At 35.8% G+C, this 18,324-nt stretch overlaps 1 protein-coding gene, 1 long non-coding RNA gene and 1 pseudogene across 3 annotated transcripts in view; 1 reads left to right on the top strand and 2 right to left on the bottom strand.

The window, feature by feature from the left end:
* Nucleotides 1-9,604: 9,604 nt before the first annotated feature.
* On the bottom strand, nt 9,605-11,589 carry LOC112652157 (keratin, type II cytoskeletal 8-like; annotated as a pseudogene).
* Nucleotides 11,590-15,519: 3,930 nt separating this feature from the next.
* Nucleotides 15,520-18,324, bottom strand: part of LOC112652200 (uncharacterized) — a 42,717-nt gene continuing 39,912 nt past the window's right edge. The window contains exon 5 of the long non-coding RNA XR_007401723.1: nt 15,520-16,011. This is a non-coding gene — a long non-coding RNA (uncharacterized LOC112652200). The remainder of the gene's footprint in view (nt 16,012-18,324) is intronic.
* The window catches only part of LOC112652198 (sulfotransferase 1 family member D1-like), a 36,259-nt gene continuing 35,146 nt past the window's right edge, over nt 17,212-18,324 (top strand). For both annotated transcript variants that reach the window (XM_025435674.3, XM_035710570.2), the window contains exon 1: nt 17,212-17,365. The gene's annotated coding sequence lies outside the window, so the exon portion shown is untranslated. The remainder of the gene's footprint in view (nt 17,366-18,324) is intronic.

Genomic DNA, 18,324 nt, shown 5'->3' with positions numbered 1-18,324 from the left:
TTCCTTGAAGAAAAATTTAGGGATTTCTCAGCACTCTGTTCAATAATTATAATTTTTCAGAATCAAAGCAATTTTTTAAAAAAATGTGTAACAGTTACACATAATGCAAAAATTGGAGAATCTCAAAAACTATTAAGATTTGGTTGGGGTGGGATGTGAGGTAGAATTTCAGTCTATAAAAGAAACAATTGTTATTATTTTTTAAATATTTATTCTGTCATGGTTGTTTTTCATTTATCATTATAGTTTATAATAACAGCTTTTTAACTGTGTAGTTTGTAAAACTAATTGTTGGTCTTGCCTACATATTAAAACTAAACAAGAATAAACTCATGTATCTTTCTGACTTTAGTTCTTTAGTGAACCAATGTATTCCAAATTGGCCTGACTGAAATTTGGACCAATCATATTTCCCCATAGCATGTCCAGAAATATTTGTAACTTTCTTGGAGAAAGAAAGAGACTAGGATCTGCTTAAAATTCAAATAGGAACTTATAACCCTCTGAGTTCCTTTGTCGTCTTCCCTAACCTGGACTTAACGTCTGTGTGAGCTGGAGACAGTTTAGAGCCTTGTACAGCATCATGAGGTGGGATTACAAGGGTAGCCCTTGTAGCTTTGGTTCTGTGCCTCCAGGAAAGCTAGAAATGTCTAATTATCTTAGTCTTTAAGGCTTCCCAATAATTAAATCTCTAGAACAATATCTTCAGGACAAGTGCTAGATATTTAGAAACACGAAGGCTTGTTGACTGATTGATTAATACCATGTTGAGACCAGAAAGTGTTTAGTAAGCATTTACTTATGAGTATTTTAACTGCATATAACTTGAACCATGCCACAGAGTTTCTTTATGTGACTAAAACACCTGAGAATTCAATTTGGACAACAAAATAAAAAATAGAATAGTACTAGATTATAATCCACATAGATATAAATATCTACAAATCCATACTGATATAAATTAATTGAATAAGTAATTAAGTGTGGTATGTATATATATATATATATATATATATATATATATATCCATATAGAAGAATTCCAGCTATTGGACAACTCCCCATTCTATCCCTTAAGTGCAGGATTCAATAGTGACTTCCCTCAAAAGAGTATGGAAAGGATGAAGGATAGGATGGTGTAGAAAAAGTAACTTTACAGTGGAGAAACTTGACAAATACTATCTCAGCTCGTTGATCAAGGTTAAGATCTTCAGTAATAAGATGTAATTATAGACATGTCCTTGGTATATGATGAAAATGGCTCTTAACTTTGTTGATCTTTCCCCCTCCTCCAAACCTAAAACCATTGTATAACATAGAAAAAAACATCAGATAAAATCAGGTTGAAGTAAGGACAATACAAAAAATACCTGACCAGTTCTTTTCAGTTTTATCAAGGCCATCAAAAACAGGGAAAATCTGAGAAACTGTCATAGTCAAGAGGAGTCTAAAGACATTACTCTTAAATATAATGTGGTACCCTAGATGTGATCCTGAGACATGAAAAGGAATTAGACTAACATTTATAAAATTCTAATAAATATGGCCTTTAGGAAATAATAATGTGTCAACTTTGATTCATTAGTATGCAACAAATGTACCATAGAAGTATAAGAGGTTAATAATAGGGGAAAATGGATGCTGAACATACAGAAACTCTTTGGAGTTCTTTCTTTCCTGTAACTTTTTTTTTCTGTAAAATTCCAGATAGTAAATATTCCCAATTTAGCAGGGTATATGGTTATGTTACAATTATTCAACTCTGTCTTTGTAGCTTAAAGGCAGCCATAAACAACAACACATAAATGAATGAGTGTGTCACCTTTGTTAAAATAAAATTTAATTACAAAAGCAAATGGAAATGTAGATTTGGCCTAAGGGTTATAGTTGCCAGCCTTTCCTCTAGATAATAATTTTTCTTTCTTCCATTTTTAGAAGTGAAGAGATATCTCCCATTTTTAGAAAGCCTAGGAATGCATCAAATGGTATATTTTATCTGGAACTTACTTGCTCTTTGTTGACTGTCTTTCAGAATATCTAGACAGCCACATTGCTAGAAGCAAGTGTCTTAGAGCTTTTATTAAGTACATGAGTCTATTAAGACAAGTGTTGGGAGTTAAAACTTTTATCTTGACTTAATCTGTACCCATAATTAAACATCACATTTTAAAAAAAATTATAAGTATTAAAATTAGAATGAGTGCTGCAGGGATTTTTGCTATTTCCTTTAACCACAAATGAAAGAAAAATAGCTCTTCCACCTTCAACAAGAAATATGCTCTTTCCTTAAAATCTGAATTTCTTTTACTATGGATGAACAGTCTTTGGTATCTGAGTAATGCCAACTCTCTACTTGTGCACTAGATTCAACTGTCATCTACTCTAGCAATTAACATTTCTCTTCTGTATCCTCACTATTTTCTCTTCTTGCTTGATCAATTCCCATCAACAAAAATGTTGGAATATCTTACAAATGAAAGCACAACAAATATTTGCATCTAATATTTTCCAGATATTCCTACATTTTTCTGTTCTTCTTTATGTTGGAAGCATTAAAGAATGATCTATAATCACTGTATCTAGTTTTTCATTTTACTCTTCTCCTACTCTTTTCCTACTGTATCTTTCTGAATGTTTCATTAAATCATTTTATTAAACATTTACAAATACAAAAGTATATACCTATTCATACAAACATATGCATTTGTCTAAATATATGGTATAAAGAATAAAAGCAAAAAGAACACCACTGTGCCACTATCAGCCTAAGAAATGGAGCACTAATCAACACCAGTGAAGACCCTCTGCATGTCTTCCCAGTCCCATTCCTTTATATCTCCTGTGCATATGTAATATAACCACTATGTTTTTGTTTTTGTTTTTGTTTTAAGATTTAATTTTTTTAAGTACCTCTACACTCAGTGTAGGGGCTTAAACTTAAACCCTAAGATCAAGAGTTGGATGCCCTACCTACTGAGCCAGCTACGCACCCCACATAATCACTGTTTTAATTTATCCTTGGATTTCCTTTATAGCTTAACACGCTTGCATGTTAACCCATAGCCTTTTGCTGATTGGCAAATTTTAATTGCATATAAAGACTATCATATTCAGTGTGTTCTTTTGTGACGTGCCTTTATCATGGCTCAAGGTCATGTTATTAAGATTCTACTTATGTTGACATTTGAAGCTATAGAACATTTATTTGCACTATGTTTGTAGTACTATATTTACTCATTTTCATATTGATGGATATTTGAGTAGTAGAAAACTTCCTTTTATGCAATAATATTTTGAAGATTTATGTATATATGTTCTTAAAAAATGTCTTGTTTTTCCACATACAAGTCAATTGACTGAGTTGTCAGTTCTGTAGATTTTCATTATTTTTTCTTTATTTAAAGATTTTATTTATTTATTCATGAGACACACAGAGAGAAAGAGACAGAGGCAGAGACACAGGCAGAGGGAGAAACAGGCTCTATGCAGGGAGCCCGACACGGGACTCGATCAGGGGTGTCCAAGATCACACCCAGGGCCGAAGGCGGTGCTAAACCGCTGAGCCACCCGGGCTGCCCAATTTTCATTATTCTTAATCCTGACTTATTTTCTCAGGATGCTAACATTTATTGTTGTCATATTTTTAATATTTGCTATCTTCAGGGAAAAAATTACATTTCACTGTGGTGGTTTTATTTCATCTTTCCCTTATTAATTATGGCTATTCCAGAACACAGGAGTTCAAGTTCAAGGAGAAGTTCAAGGAGAAGGCTATACATATTGCTAGTGTCATGGCAAAGGGTAATTAGATGGCAGAAGCATGAGCTCTTAAAGCTTTGGTACAACAATGATATCTCTCATTTTTATCACATTTTATAGGCCTAAATTCAAAACCTGTGATAATATTTTCTTCCTCTAGAGAAAAATATTCATTTATTTCTGCCATATGCCTAAGGAAATGCCTAAAATCATTTGACTTCTAGGGAATGAGATGTTTCAAACATTTTTAAGTGGTTTATTTCCAATTTAGCCCTACTTCTTTTTTATAATAATTCATTGTAGCATAATTTCAAACTTAGAGAAATTAAAAGATATGAAATATCATACACCTGCTTCATGCATGTTTTTCAATTATTAGCATTTCACCACATGCATTCTCTCTCCTACTCTCTCTGTGTGTATACACACCCACCCTCACTCATTTGTTCACACACACACACACACACATATGTTCACAGTCATTCACTATCACTATTCTTTTCCTGAACTGAGATCAAGCTTTATATAATCACCCTCAAATATACCAGCATGTAATTCCCCCAAATAGGGGCATCTTTCTACATAACCATAGCTACCCAAATCAGGAAATCAACACTGATGTAATGCCATCATGCAATTCATATATCATATTCATATCCATCCAAACTGTTCCATCCATTTTCTTTCTGCTCTAGGATCCAATCCAAAATGGTGTGCTCCATTTAATTGTTATATTTTTATTGTTCCGTTAAAACCTCAGCCGTTACTCTGCATTTTCTGTGTCTCACAACTTTTGTCATTTTAGAATGTAGGGTTTTAATTTTGTTGAATATCTCTCAACCTTGTGCATCTCAACACTCAGGAGATACATTCCAGGCAGGAGTAGAACAGAAAAGATATTGTGACTTTCTCCACATCGTATCAGGGGGTATGCAATACTGGCCTGTTCCGTCACTGATGTTGCCAAACTTGATCATTTGGTTAAATTGGTGCCTGACCCATTTCTCTAGCACAATGCCACCTTTTCTATCTTTAAAATTTTATTGATGGTTTCTATTTCTGTCATTCTTAATTTATTACAAGGCATTATAAGAAACAACTTTTCCTTTCTCCTCATTTATTCATTCATATCAACAAGTTCATGACTCCCTATTTAGTTCAAAGCTATAATATAGCATATCATGATTTATTTTGATACCCTATCCCAGATCTATCCAGTGGGAGTCCCTTCAAGCTGGCTTTGTGTTTTTTTTTTATATTTCCCATTATCTTTGAGAATTCCTTTATTTTATGGCTTTTATGTATTTTCCTTCACTCAACTCTGAAATCAGCTGTTTATTCAAGAAATTTGAGTTCCTTTTAATGGAGGATAAAATTTAGAAATTAAGACCTGGGTGATTTTTGTGCTCCTTGTTACTAAGTTGCTGTTGCTTCTAGGCCATCTTAGTGCATAGCTACCTGACACTGTTTCTCAATATTTCAATCTCTCTCTTTCTTCATATATATATTGATTATATCAATATTTACAATATCAATCCAAAACCCCAAAGATATTGTCTAGCCCTCTTATTTTCTAAAATTGTAAATTTGTTTCCACTATCTTTAATGTATTTATTTGTTTCCTCAATTCCCCAACCCCATGATCATGCTGGCCACCTTCCCTATCCTCCTACTTGACTCCTGGCCTCACTGCCACTTTCTCATTCTACAGCACACTGTTGTCTGCAGGACCCCAGTACCTTCTTAGCCCTTAGCAATGCTACCACTTTCAAGGAGGGAGGGGAAGGGGGGAGGAGATGAATTTACACTTACTTTTGTGGCTTAAGGTTTTCAGGATTCATTTAAAAACATAGGGTTGTACAAAACTTCCTCCTCAATCCCATCTTTTTCTGGGATCTGGAATCCAACTTTTATATTCCTAAGCCCACAAGGATCTCAAAAGCTCTGTTCGATTTCTCAGTCATCTTTTAGAAAATCAGAAAAAAGGCCTGTGGGAATAGCAGGGTTCAATTTTGTAGATTTTATTTCTTTTCTATTTTGGCCCAGGATTTTAAAATTTTATCATTAATTCACCAAAGTAAAATAAACTCAAAAGAAGCAGAAAAAAATAATAAAAATTAAAATCACACAACATGAAATAACCTGAATAGTTCTTAACCAGTTCAAAAAATGAATTTTTAATTAAGAGACTCTTGAAAAGAAAATGCCAATTTTCAGATGGCGTCAGTGCAGTATTTTGCACTGACATTTAAAGAAAAGTTAAGATCAATTTTAAAGAAAAGTTACATTTAAAGAAAACATTTAAAGAAAAGTTAAGATCAATTTTACATAAGCTTTTCCAAAATATAAAAGAGAGAATACTTTCCAACTCATATTATAAACCCAGCATAACCATGGTACAAAAAACAAAGACAGTACAAAGAAAGAAAAGTATAGACCACTATCTCTCATGAACTTACAAAATTTCTTAACAAAAATATTAGCAAACTGATTCTAATAATATAAAAAGTATTACACACTATGTCGAACTGGAATTTTAGTCACATATGTAAGGTTGTTTCAGTATAGCCCGCTATATTAATAAACTAGAGAAGAATTATCATAATGTCATATCAATTGATGCAGGAAAAGCATTTGATAAAATTCAATGTTTGGTGATAAAACCTCAGCAATTTGGGAAAGAGGAGAACTACATCAACTTGATCCAGAATTTCTAAGAAAAAATAATCTATGGTTAACATCATACCTAATTGTTGAAGACAATTTCATCTTAAAACTAGGAACAAGGCAAGAATGGCTGTTTTGATCATTTAATTCATTAAACTTAATAGAAGTTTTGGACACTGCAATAAGGCAAGAAAAAAAAAGAAATAAAAATTATACAAATTGTAAAAAAGGAAATAAGTCTGCCATGTTGATAAATGGTGTTGGAAAAACAACACAGCAACATGCAAAAGGATGAAACTGGACCACTATCTTACACCATACTAAAAAATTAACTTAAAGTGTATTAAAGACTTGAACATAAGATCTGAGATCATAAAACTCCCAGAAGAAAATGTAGGCAGTAAGCTCCATGACATCAGTTTTGGTGATGATTTTATAGATCTAACTTTAAAGAAAATAAAAATATATATTCCAAAAGATATCTACAACCTCATGTTCATTGCAGCATTATTCTTAATAAGCAAGCTGTGGAAACAGTGGATGTATGAATGGATAAAGAAAATGAGTGGATATATATATATATATATATACGCACACACACACATATAGTGTGTGTAGTATTTATATATATACATACATACATTATACATATACATATATGTAGTATTATTTATCCATAAAACATGAAGTTTTGCCATTTGGGGCAACATGGATGAAGTTTGAGGGCATTATGCTTAAGTGAAACAATTCAGACAAAGAAAGATAAACACCCTATGATCTCATTTATTTGTGAAACCTAAAAAAAAAAAAAAAAGAACCTAACTACACAAAAAACCCATAAGGTCATAGATCAGAGAACAGATTTGTGGTAACCAGAGGCAGAGCTGGGGATGAACAAAATGAGTGAAGATGGTCAAAAGGTACAAACTTCTAGTTATAGTTATGGGATGTAATGTACAGCATGATGACTATAGTTAATAATACTGTATTGTATATTTGAAAGTTGCTAAGAGAGTACATTTTAAAAATTCTCATCATGAGAAAAAATTTATTCCTATGTATGGTGACAGATGTTAAGTAGACTTATAGTAGTGATTTTTGCAATAATACAAATATCAAATTATTATGTTGTATACCTAAAATCAATATAATGTAATATGTCAATTTTACTTCAACTAAATAAATTATCTTTTTAACATCTGAAAATAAAAACAAATTACAGATAAAGTTGCCATGTTATAAGTATACATATCTCTGTAGATAGACCCTAATGGCAAAGAAATGAAGTCATCTGTCATTGACTAGAATGGAACTGAGGCTTCTTGCCAACAACCAAGTCAAGCATCTTAGAATTGAATTCTCCAATACAAATCAAGCCTTAAAATTATTGGAGCACCAACCAACAATTTGACTATAAACTTGTGAGAACCCTAAGAGAGAACCATCCTGCTAATCATTTCCAGGTTTCTAACTTTCCGAAACTGTGTAAGATAATAAATATTTGTTGTTTTAAGCCACTGTATTTTGGGGTAATTTGTTACACTACAATATGTAACTAATCCAATGTGGAATAGGATATTGCAAATACTAAGTGTATCTCTCCAGAGAATACTAATCACAAAGAAAGAGAAATGTTAAAATTAAGATATAAAAAGCCGTCAGACTGTAGCTTGACCAAACAATCAAGGACAATATTTACTTTGTCTCTCTCTAACCCAAACCAAGTTAAACTCCATAAAGGCAGAGAGTTTGTTTTATTCATTGATCAAAGCAAAGAGTATGGGAAGGAGACTTATTCACTACGGTACTAACGAGTATTTGATGAATGAATGTCTACTCAGGTACATATGCATATCTATTATTAGCGAGAATTTAAAAAAATAAATTCCTTACTTATTTACCAGTGAAAATGTTATTTTTTTCATTTATGTCAATTTTTGAAACCATTGGACATAATTTTAACTGAATTATGTAGTACTTTTGTTCAAATCTCTAAATATCAAAGCCAAATTTGTCTATAAAAGGCCATATTTATTTCTTTTTCTTTTTTATTCTAGTTTTTATTTAAATTCCAATTCATTGACATACAGTGTAATGTTAGTTACAGGTATAGAATTTAGGGATTCATCACTTATATCAATAAATGCCCAGTGCTCATAACAAGTGCCCTTCTCTATATGTATTACCCATTTAACCCATCTCCCCATCCACTTTCCCTCCAATAACCCTCACTTTGTTCTCTATAGTTGAGTCTGTTTCTGATTAGTCCCTCTTACACCTCACCCCATGTTCATTTGTTTTGTTTCTTAAATTCTACATATGAATGAAATCCTATGGTATTTGTCCTTCTCTGACTGGTCTATTTTGCTTACGATAATACTCACTAGCTCCATCCACATCATTGCAAATGACAAGATTTCATTCTTATTCTTTTCAGTGACTAATATATATATATTATATACATATATATTATATACACACATATACACATTATATTAACATATATTAATTATATATAATATACATGATTATATATTATATAATTAATAATATAATAAAAGTAATATATGTGTGTGTGTATATATATATATATATATATATATATATATATATATAACTTCTTTTTATCCATTTGAGTCTTTTGATAATTTGGCTATTGTTGGTATTGCTGCTATAAACTTTAGGATGCATGTATCCCTTCAAATCAATATTTTTTTATCCTTTGGATAAATACCTAGTAGTGCAATTGCTGGATCATAGGGTAGCTCTGTTTTTAACTTTCTGAGGAATCTCCCATCTTTCTTTCCAGAGTGGCTACACCAATTTGCATTCCTACCAACAGTGTGAGAAGATTCTCCTTTCTCTGCTTCCTCACAACCCCCTGTCATTGCCTATGTTGTTAATTTTGGCCATTCTGACTGGTGTGAGGTGATATCTTATTGTAGTTTTGGTTTATATTTCCCAGATGATAAGTAATGTGGTTTTTTTTGGGGGGGGGGGACTGGCAGCAGCTTTATTTGGGAAAAGACACTTGAATTGGCTTTCAGTTGGGGGCATGGACAAGAAGGGGTACCCAGAGCAGTAGACTCCCTCTAAGGGTAGGCTGAGGACTGGGACTGAGCCTTAGGTGGGTCTCTGGTAGGCAAGGCTCCCCTGCATAGCGCCTTCCCCCAAAGACTTTATGGGGGCCACAAGAGCAAGGAGGCTGGGAGGGCCCACGGTGGCTGTTCACTTGGGCAGGAGTCAGATGACTCATACACCAGCTTCCCATCTGAGTCTTGATCTTTTTCACAACCACAGCCTTGCAGGAGCTGTTGCAGCTGAAGGCACCGCCAGGGCCAAAGCTGGACTGGAAGGAGATCTGGCCATAGTTGAGGCCAGGGCTTGTGAGGCCCCCATAGGAAGTTCAGGCCACCTGAGTAGCTGCTGGTGGTCAACGTCTGGATACTCATGTTCTGCATCCCAGACTCCAGCCGGCTCTCCTCGCCCTCCAGCAGCTTGCGGTGGGTGCGATCTCGATGTCCAGGGCCAGCTTGACATTCATGAGCTCCTGCTACTCGCAGCTGCCGGGCCATGTCCTGCTTGGCTTGCTGCAGGGCGGCCTCCAGCTCGGCCAGCTTGGCATTGGCATCCTTGATGGCCAGCTCCCCGCGCTGCTCGGCATCCGTGACGGCAGCCTCCAGGGCAGCCCTCTGGTTTTTGAGGGTTTGGATCTCAGCCGGAGCTGATGCTTGGGTTCGTCTCGGAAATCTCTGCGTGCGGCAGAGGTCATCCCAGTGCTTCCCAGCCAATGTCTGCAGCTCCTCGTACTTGATCTGGTGCATGGTCTCGGCCTCCGCCCGGCTGCGGCTGGCCATGTCCTCGTACTGGGCCTTGACCTCGGCGGTGATGCCGTCCAGGTCCAGGGAGCAGCCGTTGTCCATGGGCAGCACCGCAGGCGGGTCCAGATCTGGGACTGCAGCTCATGGATCTCCTCTTAGAGGTTGATCTTGTGGGTCAGCCCTTCCAGGCGGGACTCCAGTTCCATCTTGTTCATGTAAGCTTCATCCACATCCTCCTTGATGAGAACAAATTCATCCTCCCTGTCTGCACGCAGTTTGATCTCATCCTGTATTTATTCTTGAAGTCCTCCACGAGCGCCTGCGTGTTGCCAAGCTCCACTTCCAGCTTCAGCTTCTCCTGCCCCAGGGTGTCCAGCTGCCTCCGGAGGTTGTTGATGGAGCTCTCAAACATGTTGTCTGTGTTGTTCCGACTGGTTTTCTGCTGCAGCAGGAGGCCCCACTTGGTCTCCAGGATTTTGTTCTACTGCTCCAGGTGTCTGACCTTGTCGATGAAGGAGGCAAACTGGATGTTGAGGCTCTGGATCTGCTCCCTCCTGAGTGCGCACCGCCTGGATGTTGGGGTCCCCCTCCAGCTTAAGGGGGCTCAGCAGGCTCTAATTCACTGAGACAGCCGTGATGCCCCCCATGCTCCGGGCCCGTCGTAGCCCCCGACCACACTCATGCTGCTGTTCAGGCCACCCCGGAAGCTGCGGCTGCTGCTGCCCACCCAGGAGAAGGTGGAGGAGCTGATGCGGGAGCCAGGCCCTGTCATGTAGGAGTGGCTGCTGAAGACCTGGGGAGCGGAGGTGGACACCTTGTAGGACTCCTGAGTCACCCTGATGGCATGGTGGAGGCTGCTGCTGAGGCTGGTGTGGAGGCAAGGAGGCTGAACCTGACAGAAGTTCCAGAAGGAGTGCGAGGAGCTGCTTCTAGGTGGGGATGATGAGTAATGTTGAGCATATTTTTATTTATCTGTTAGCCATCTGTATGCCTTCTTTGAAAAGATGTCTATTCCTGTCTTCTGCCCATCTTTTAACTAGATTATTTGCTTCTTTTGGATGTTTGGTTTTTTAAGTTCCTTACATATTTTGGATACTAACCCTTTATCAGATGTGTCATTTGCAAATATCATCTCCCATTCTGTAGGTTGCTTTTTAGTTTTGTTGATTGTTTCCTGCGCTGTGCATAAAATTGTACCGTAATAGTTCATTTTTGCTTTTATTTCCCTTGCCTCAGGAGACATATTTAGTAAGAAGTTGCTATGACCAATATCAAAGAAGTTATTGCCTGTGTTCTCTATGATTTTGATGATCTCCTGTCTCACTTTTAGGTCTTTGATACATCTTGAATTTATTTTTGTTGTCCAGTTTCATTCTTTTACACGTTGCTGTCCAATTTTTCCAACACCACTAATTTAAGAGACTGTCTTTTTTCCATTGGATATTATTTCCTGCTTTGTTGAAGATTAGTTGGCCTTATAACTGTGGTTCATTTCTGGGTTTTCTATTCTGTTCCATTGATCTATAAGTCTGTTTTTGTGCCACTACTATACTGTCTTGATGACTACAGCTTTGTAATATAACGTGAAGTCTGAAACTGTGATGCCTCCTATCTTTGCTTTTCTTTCACAAGATTAATTTTGTTATCTGGAGTCTTTTGTGGTTCCATACAAATGTTAGGATTTTTTGTTCTAGCTCTGTGAAAAAATGTTGATGGTATTTTGATAATGGTTGCATTGTATGTGTAGACTGCTTTGGGTAGCATAGACATTTTAACAATACTTGTTGTTTTGATCCATGAGCATGGAATGTTTTTCCACTTTTTTTGTGTCATCTTTGATTGCTTTCATTAGTGCGTTATAGTTTTCAGAGTACAGATCTTTTGCCTTTTTAGACTTATTCCTAGGTATCTTATGGTTTTTGGTATAATTGTAAATGGGATTGACTCCTTGATTTCTCTTTCCTCACTTCATTATTGGTATATAGAAATGAAACAGATTTCTGTACATTGATTTTGTATCCTGCAGCTTTACTGAACTCATGTATGAGTTCTCGTAATTTTTTTAGTGGAGTCTTTGGGTTTTCTATATAGCGTATCATGTCATCTGCAAATAGTGAAAAGTTTGACTTCTTCCTTGCTGATTCAATGCATTTGATTTCTTTTTGTTATCTGATTGCTAACTACTGTGGCTAGGACTTCCAGTACTGTGTCAAACATCAGTGGTGAGGAACACCTGGATAGCTCAGTAGTTGAGCATCTGCCTTTGGTCAGGACATGATCCCTGTCTGGGGATCAAGTCTTACATCGGCCTCTCTGTGAGGAGCCTACTTCTCCCTCTGCCTATGGCTCTGCCTCTCTTTGTGTCTCTCATGAATAAATAAATAATTTTTTTAAAAAAATTTAAAAAATAAACACCAGTGGTGAGTGTAGACATCCCTGTCTTGTTCCTGACAGTAGAGGAAAAACTCTCAGTTATTCTTCATTGAGGATGATATCAACTGTGGGTCTTTCATATGTAACCTTGATAATGTTGAGGTATGTTTCCTCTATCGCTACTTTGTTGAGGGTTTTTATTAAGAATGCTGTTGTACTTTGTCAAATGCTTTTTCTGCATCTATTGAGAAGATCATATGGCTCTTGTCCTTTCTTTTATTAATGTGATGTATCACACTGATTTGCAAATATTGAACCACACTTGTAGCCCAGGAATAAATCCTACTTGACTGTGGTGAATAATTCTTTTAATGAACTTTGGGATTCAACTGGCTAGAATTTTTGCAGCCATGTTCATCAGGGATATTGGCCTATAGTTATTTTTTTAGTGAATTCTCTGTCTGGTTTTGGAATCTGGGTAATGTTGGCCTCATAGAATAAGTTTGGAAGTTTTCCTTCCATTTCTATTTTTTGGAGTTGTTTGAAAAGAGTGGGTATTTAATTCTTTAAACATTTGGTAGAATTTACCTGTGAAGCCATCTGGCTCTGGACTTTTGTTTCTTGGGAGATTTTTGATTACCAATTTAATTTCTTAGCTGGTTGTGGGTCTTTTCAAGTTTTCTATTTCTTCCTATTTCAGTTTTGGTAGTTTATATGTTTCTAGGAATTTATCCATTTCTTCCAGATGGTCAAATTTGTCGGCATATAGTTTTTCATATATTCTTGTATAATTGTTTGTCGTTTCATGTTTTTGGTTGTTATTTTTCCCCTCTCATTTGTGATTTTATTTATTTGGGTCCTTTTTCTTATCTTTTTGACAAGTCTGGCTAGGAGTTTATCAATTTTATTTTATTTTATTATTTTTTGTTTTTTAAATTTATTTATTTATGATAGTCACAGAGAGAGAGAGAGGCAGAGACACAGGCAGAGGGAGAAGCAGACTCCATGCACCGGGAGCCCGACGTGGGATTCGATCCCGGGTCTCCAGGATCGCGCCCTGGGCCAAAGGCAGGCGCCAAACCGCTGCGCCACCCAGGGATCCCGAGTTTATCAATTTTATTTATTTATTTTTATTTTTTGTGAAGAACCATCTCCTAGTTTCTTTGATCTGTTCTACTTTTTTTTTTAGTTTCTAGATCATTTATTTCTGCTCTAATTTTCATTATTTCTCTTCTGTTGGCTTTGGTTTTGTTTATGTTCCTTTTCTAGCTCCTTTAGGTATAAGGGAAGGTTGTGTATTTGAGATTTTTCTTTCTTCTTGAGGAAAGTTTGCATTGCTATGTACTTCCCTCCTATGAACCCTTTGGCTGCATCTCAAAGATTTTGGATTAGCATGTTTTCATTTTCATTTGCTTCCATGTATTTTTTTTTATTATTATTTCTTAATTTCCTGGTTGAGCCATTCATTCTTTAGTAGGATGTTCCTTAACCTCCATGTACTTGTGATCTTTCCAATATTTTTCTTGTGGTTGACTTCAAGTTTCATAGCATTGTGGTCAGAAAGGATGCACGGTATGACCTTAATCTTGTTGTGCTTATTGAGGCCTGATTTGTGACCCAATTTGCGATCTATTCTAGAGAATGTCCCATGTGCACTTGAAAAGAATGTGTATTCTGCTGCTTTAGGATGAAATGTTCTGAATATATCTGGTAAGTACATCTAGTCCAGTGTGTTATTCAAGCTATTGTTTCCTTGTTGATTTTCTGCTTAGATAATCAGTCTGTTGCAGGAGTGTGGTGTTAAAGTCCCCTACTATTATTATCAATGAGTTTCTTTTTGTTTGTTAATAGCTTTATATATTTGGGTGCTCCCAAGATGGGGGCATAAATATTTACAATCATTAGATCTTGTTTTCTATGAAAAGAGACTGTATTAGTCTGCTTTACTAGAGAAATGAAACAATCTCAAATTTCTTATTAACTACAACAAAGGGTTATTCCTTGTTCATGGTGCTTTTACTCTGCCATGGTTCCAGACTTTAGACAGGCTGAAATCTGATACATGTGTTTTTCATTTTAGGTTTCAGGCTGAAGGAGCAGCCCTTTTATGAACATGCTCATTCTCAAGGTAGACAAAAAATGAGAGATCCATAGTAAAATGCAATGTTTCTCAAAGTGTCTTTGGCATGTTCTGACTTCTATTCACATTTAATTGGTCAAAAAAATCATGACCTAAATCCAAAGTCATTCATTGGGCAGGAAAGTATTCTCCTTCCATAGGCAAAGTGGAAGACAGTAAATATTTGCACACATTAGTATATCAACTCTCATGGTTTTCTCTCACATTTTTTTACAGCCTTTTATTATCAAAATTGATGACATTGATTTGATATCCTACAGGAAGAATTTTACTATCAAGAGTTCAAGCATTCCCCAGTTTTGCTCTTAACCCTTGCCAATACTTAAAACTCAGTCAGTTATTTATTTTCTTCTGGTGAAAATGCTGAAGTCATCACATAAGGCTCACACAAAGGCCTGTGAAATTCCCCGTATCATACCTTACCATAGCATACCTTGCTCCATACCTTAAAGATTATTCAGAGTACATACTACATACATACTAACATGATTATAAGAAACCAGAGATTTAAGCTTGAGATATCTTGCCCTAAGGTTCAGTCTTGTCCAAAGATTTATGTGAGTACTATGTGATGAATTGTTTAAAGAGGGTAAGGTTGATGAAATCCACTGTTGTGTTACCACCATCCCTCAAACACTTATAGTCTCATGCAATGTATAATTTATCTTTAAAGAATATCTTTCCACTTATTACAATAATGATTTATGTCTGTGCATTTTTAAAAATATTTTATTTATTATTCATGAGATTCAGAGAGAGAGAGAGAGAGAGAGAGAGATAGGCAGAGACACAGGCAGATGGAAAAGCAGGCTCCATGCAAGGAGCCTGATGCAGGACTCAATCCCAGGACTCCAGGATCACACCTGGGCCAAAGGCAGGCACTAAACGGCTGAGCCACCAAGGGATCCCTCTGTGCATGTTTTGTGTATAGTCACACATGTTCCGCATTCACAATGTTCTGCAAATTTGTAAAATTTATTCCTAAATAATATTTATTTATGAAATGTATTCCTACAAGAGAAGAATATTTAAAATATTGTTTCAGCGATCTAATTGAAATGCTTTTTTAGACAAATAACAATTAATTAGAGTTTGGGAAAGTAGACCCTCTGAAAAGTGGGGCAAGTTTACTATGCTGGATACCTTTAGTTTACCCCTCCAGATTCCATCCTGTTTTCTGCCCTGCAAGGCTAATGTGTATGGATTACATCAACAGGATGCTAGGCTCTCCAGTTTCTATTTGGCAGGAGATCTGAAGGAGAGAGGAGAATAGTGTTAAGTTGATTATTTCCCTGGGTCTTTCTCATGAGGTCAAATTAAGTGGGCTATATTCTTCTATCAAGCTAACTTGAAGGGCCTCTCATCACTTAATTATCTTTTCATTAATGACACATTTTCCTCAGCAGCATCTAGTGACCCTAAATCCTGAATCCTGGAATTGCAATTATTCTAGAACATAAATCTCCAATATCCTTCAAGGAACATAACTGGAGGCATGATAAAATCCTGAGGATCATTTTCTAGGTGCAAAGCCTGAAGGGGAGGCACACTAGAAATATTTCCCTCTTTTTTCAGATTAATCTGTAAAAAGTATCCAATTGTCTCCAGGTATTTTGCCTTCCTGAAATTCCATAGCAGTGTGACATTCAGGCTGTTTCTTAGTTTCTTCCCTAAGCAGACTACAAGATAAAATCTTAACAAAGCTTTTTCCGCTAGTGTCAAAGGCACTCTTTGAGATGTTCACAGAGGATGATAATATATCTTTATACTTAATCACATCTTTATATTTTGTCGAATGACAGGGTTCAACTTCAAATTCCATTTTTGTACAGATTGATAAACTCATAGATTTAAATAACTTTGACTTTTGTTAGCAGCATAATTTCAAGACCTAGAGACAAAAAGGAACCATGTCATAGGTAATATTTTGATCAAATGCAAAATGACAAGAGTTTCAAACTATTTTTTCCTATTTTGAAACAGAGCTTTCACCACAATCACCACTATTACTAGGTGGCTAAAAAAAGTAATATATAGATCTGCCTCTGGATATTACAGGCATCATTTAAAGAACAGAATATATTACAATTTTCTTGGCCTCACAGCCTTCTCCCTTTGCTCCTATACAGGGACCATGTTCTTGCTGGTCTAACTTGCCCATGCAGTTCTAGAGGTACAGATAAATCACCTTTAAGTGAGGGTTTCTAATAAGAGCACTTGAGTCATGAAACAGCATCTGTGTTTTGTGTGGATTTTACAGTTGAAATGAGAAGCAAAAGTAAAAGTAAAGGGCTTCCTTTACTATACATAATTATTGAATGGCAGTTAATTCCAGAGGCCAGGCTTAGATATCCAAGGGCTCTTTGTTTCTATCTACCACCACAAGTAGCAACAAAAAGCCTCCCTTAAGCATTTACTATTTAAACCAATTGCAGTCTTTGTAAAGTTAATCATTAACCTCATACAGCTCTACAGACTTCTTTTGCCCTCTTAATGCTTAAAACAGATTATCTTGGCTGACTGAACAATATAGAGAGGGAAATTTCCAGTAACCAATTCCTGTAGAAACAAAATCTGGACCTCTAGTTCTTCAAGACAGGCATCTGGTAAGTAATTCATCAACTTTAAAGTGCCCATATTTTGTATAAAACTAAATTTAACAACTGAAAAATTAGAAAATGAGAAATGGAAAATTCTAGTGTGGATGTTTTGTTATAAAAACAGAAATATTCAGAAATTCTTAGGTCCAGATTTTCTATCATAAATTCACAGGATTATTTTTCATATTTAAGATTGTGTGAGGTAGTCTGCTAATTTTAGCTTCATAAAGCTAAAAATATTTTTAAAGGCTATTAGTCTTCCATCTTCTCAGTATTTCTGTTTAGTTCAAAGAAATATTCTTGTATGGTTCACGGCTAGGTTAAATTATTTAAAAATCTTTATGTAACAATATGAAGATCAGATCTATATACAATCAGATACAAGTCAGCTTTGGTTTACTTCTTGAGATTACCAAAGAATTGTATTGTATAGATAGAGTTAGATAAATGCATTTTCCATTGATAACTACCTTATTTTCTTTTTCCAAAAGTAATTTGATTATGTGGCATGTTTTTCACTACAATTCATATGTGATCTTTTTTATCTTTAGAGAACCACTACAGTAATGTGTTCTTCAATTTCTAGAAATTTATTACTTTCTTAAAGGTATCTTTCTTTTTTTTTTAAAGATTTATTTATTTATTCATGAGAGACACACAGAGAGAGAGAGAGAGAGAGAGAGAGAGGCAGAGACACAGGCAGAGGGAGAAGTATGCTCCATGCACAGATCCTGATGTGGGACTCGATCCCGGGACTCCAAGATCACTCCCTGGGCTGAAGGCAGACACTAAACTGCTGAGCCACCCAGAGATCCCCTCTTAAAAGTTTTGAAACAAAATTTGAGATATGTTATTTTTTTTTAAATGCACCCTTCTATAATCACTTCAGAATGGTCTTTTCTATATCTAGTTGATTTATTATCAAAGCAATATTCTAAGAACCCCACATCAGGAGAGAAGTTATT

Source organism: Canis lupus, chromosome 13 (genome assembly GCF_003254725.2).
Source record: "Canis lupus dingo isolate Sandy chromosome 13, ASM325472v2, whole genome shotgun sequence".
Taxonomy (NCBI): domain Eukaryota; kingdom Metazoa; phylum Chordata; class Mammalia; order Carnivora; family Canidae; genus Canis; species Canis lupus.
This window is presented reverse-complemented; position numbering and strand designations above follow the sequence as displayed.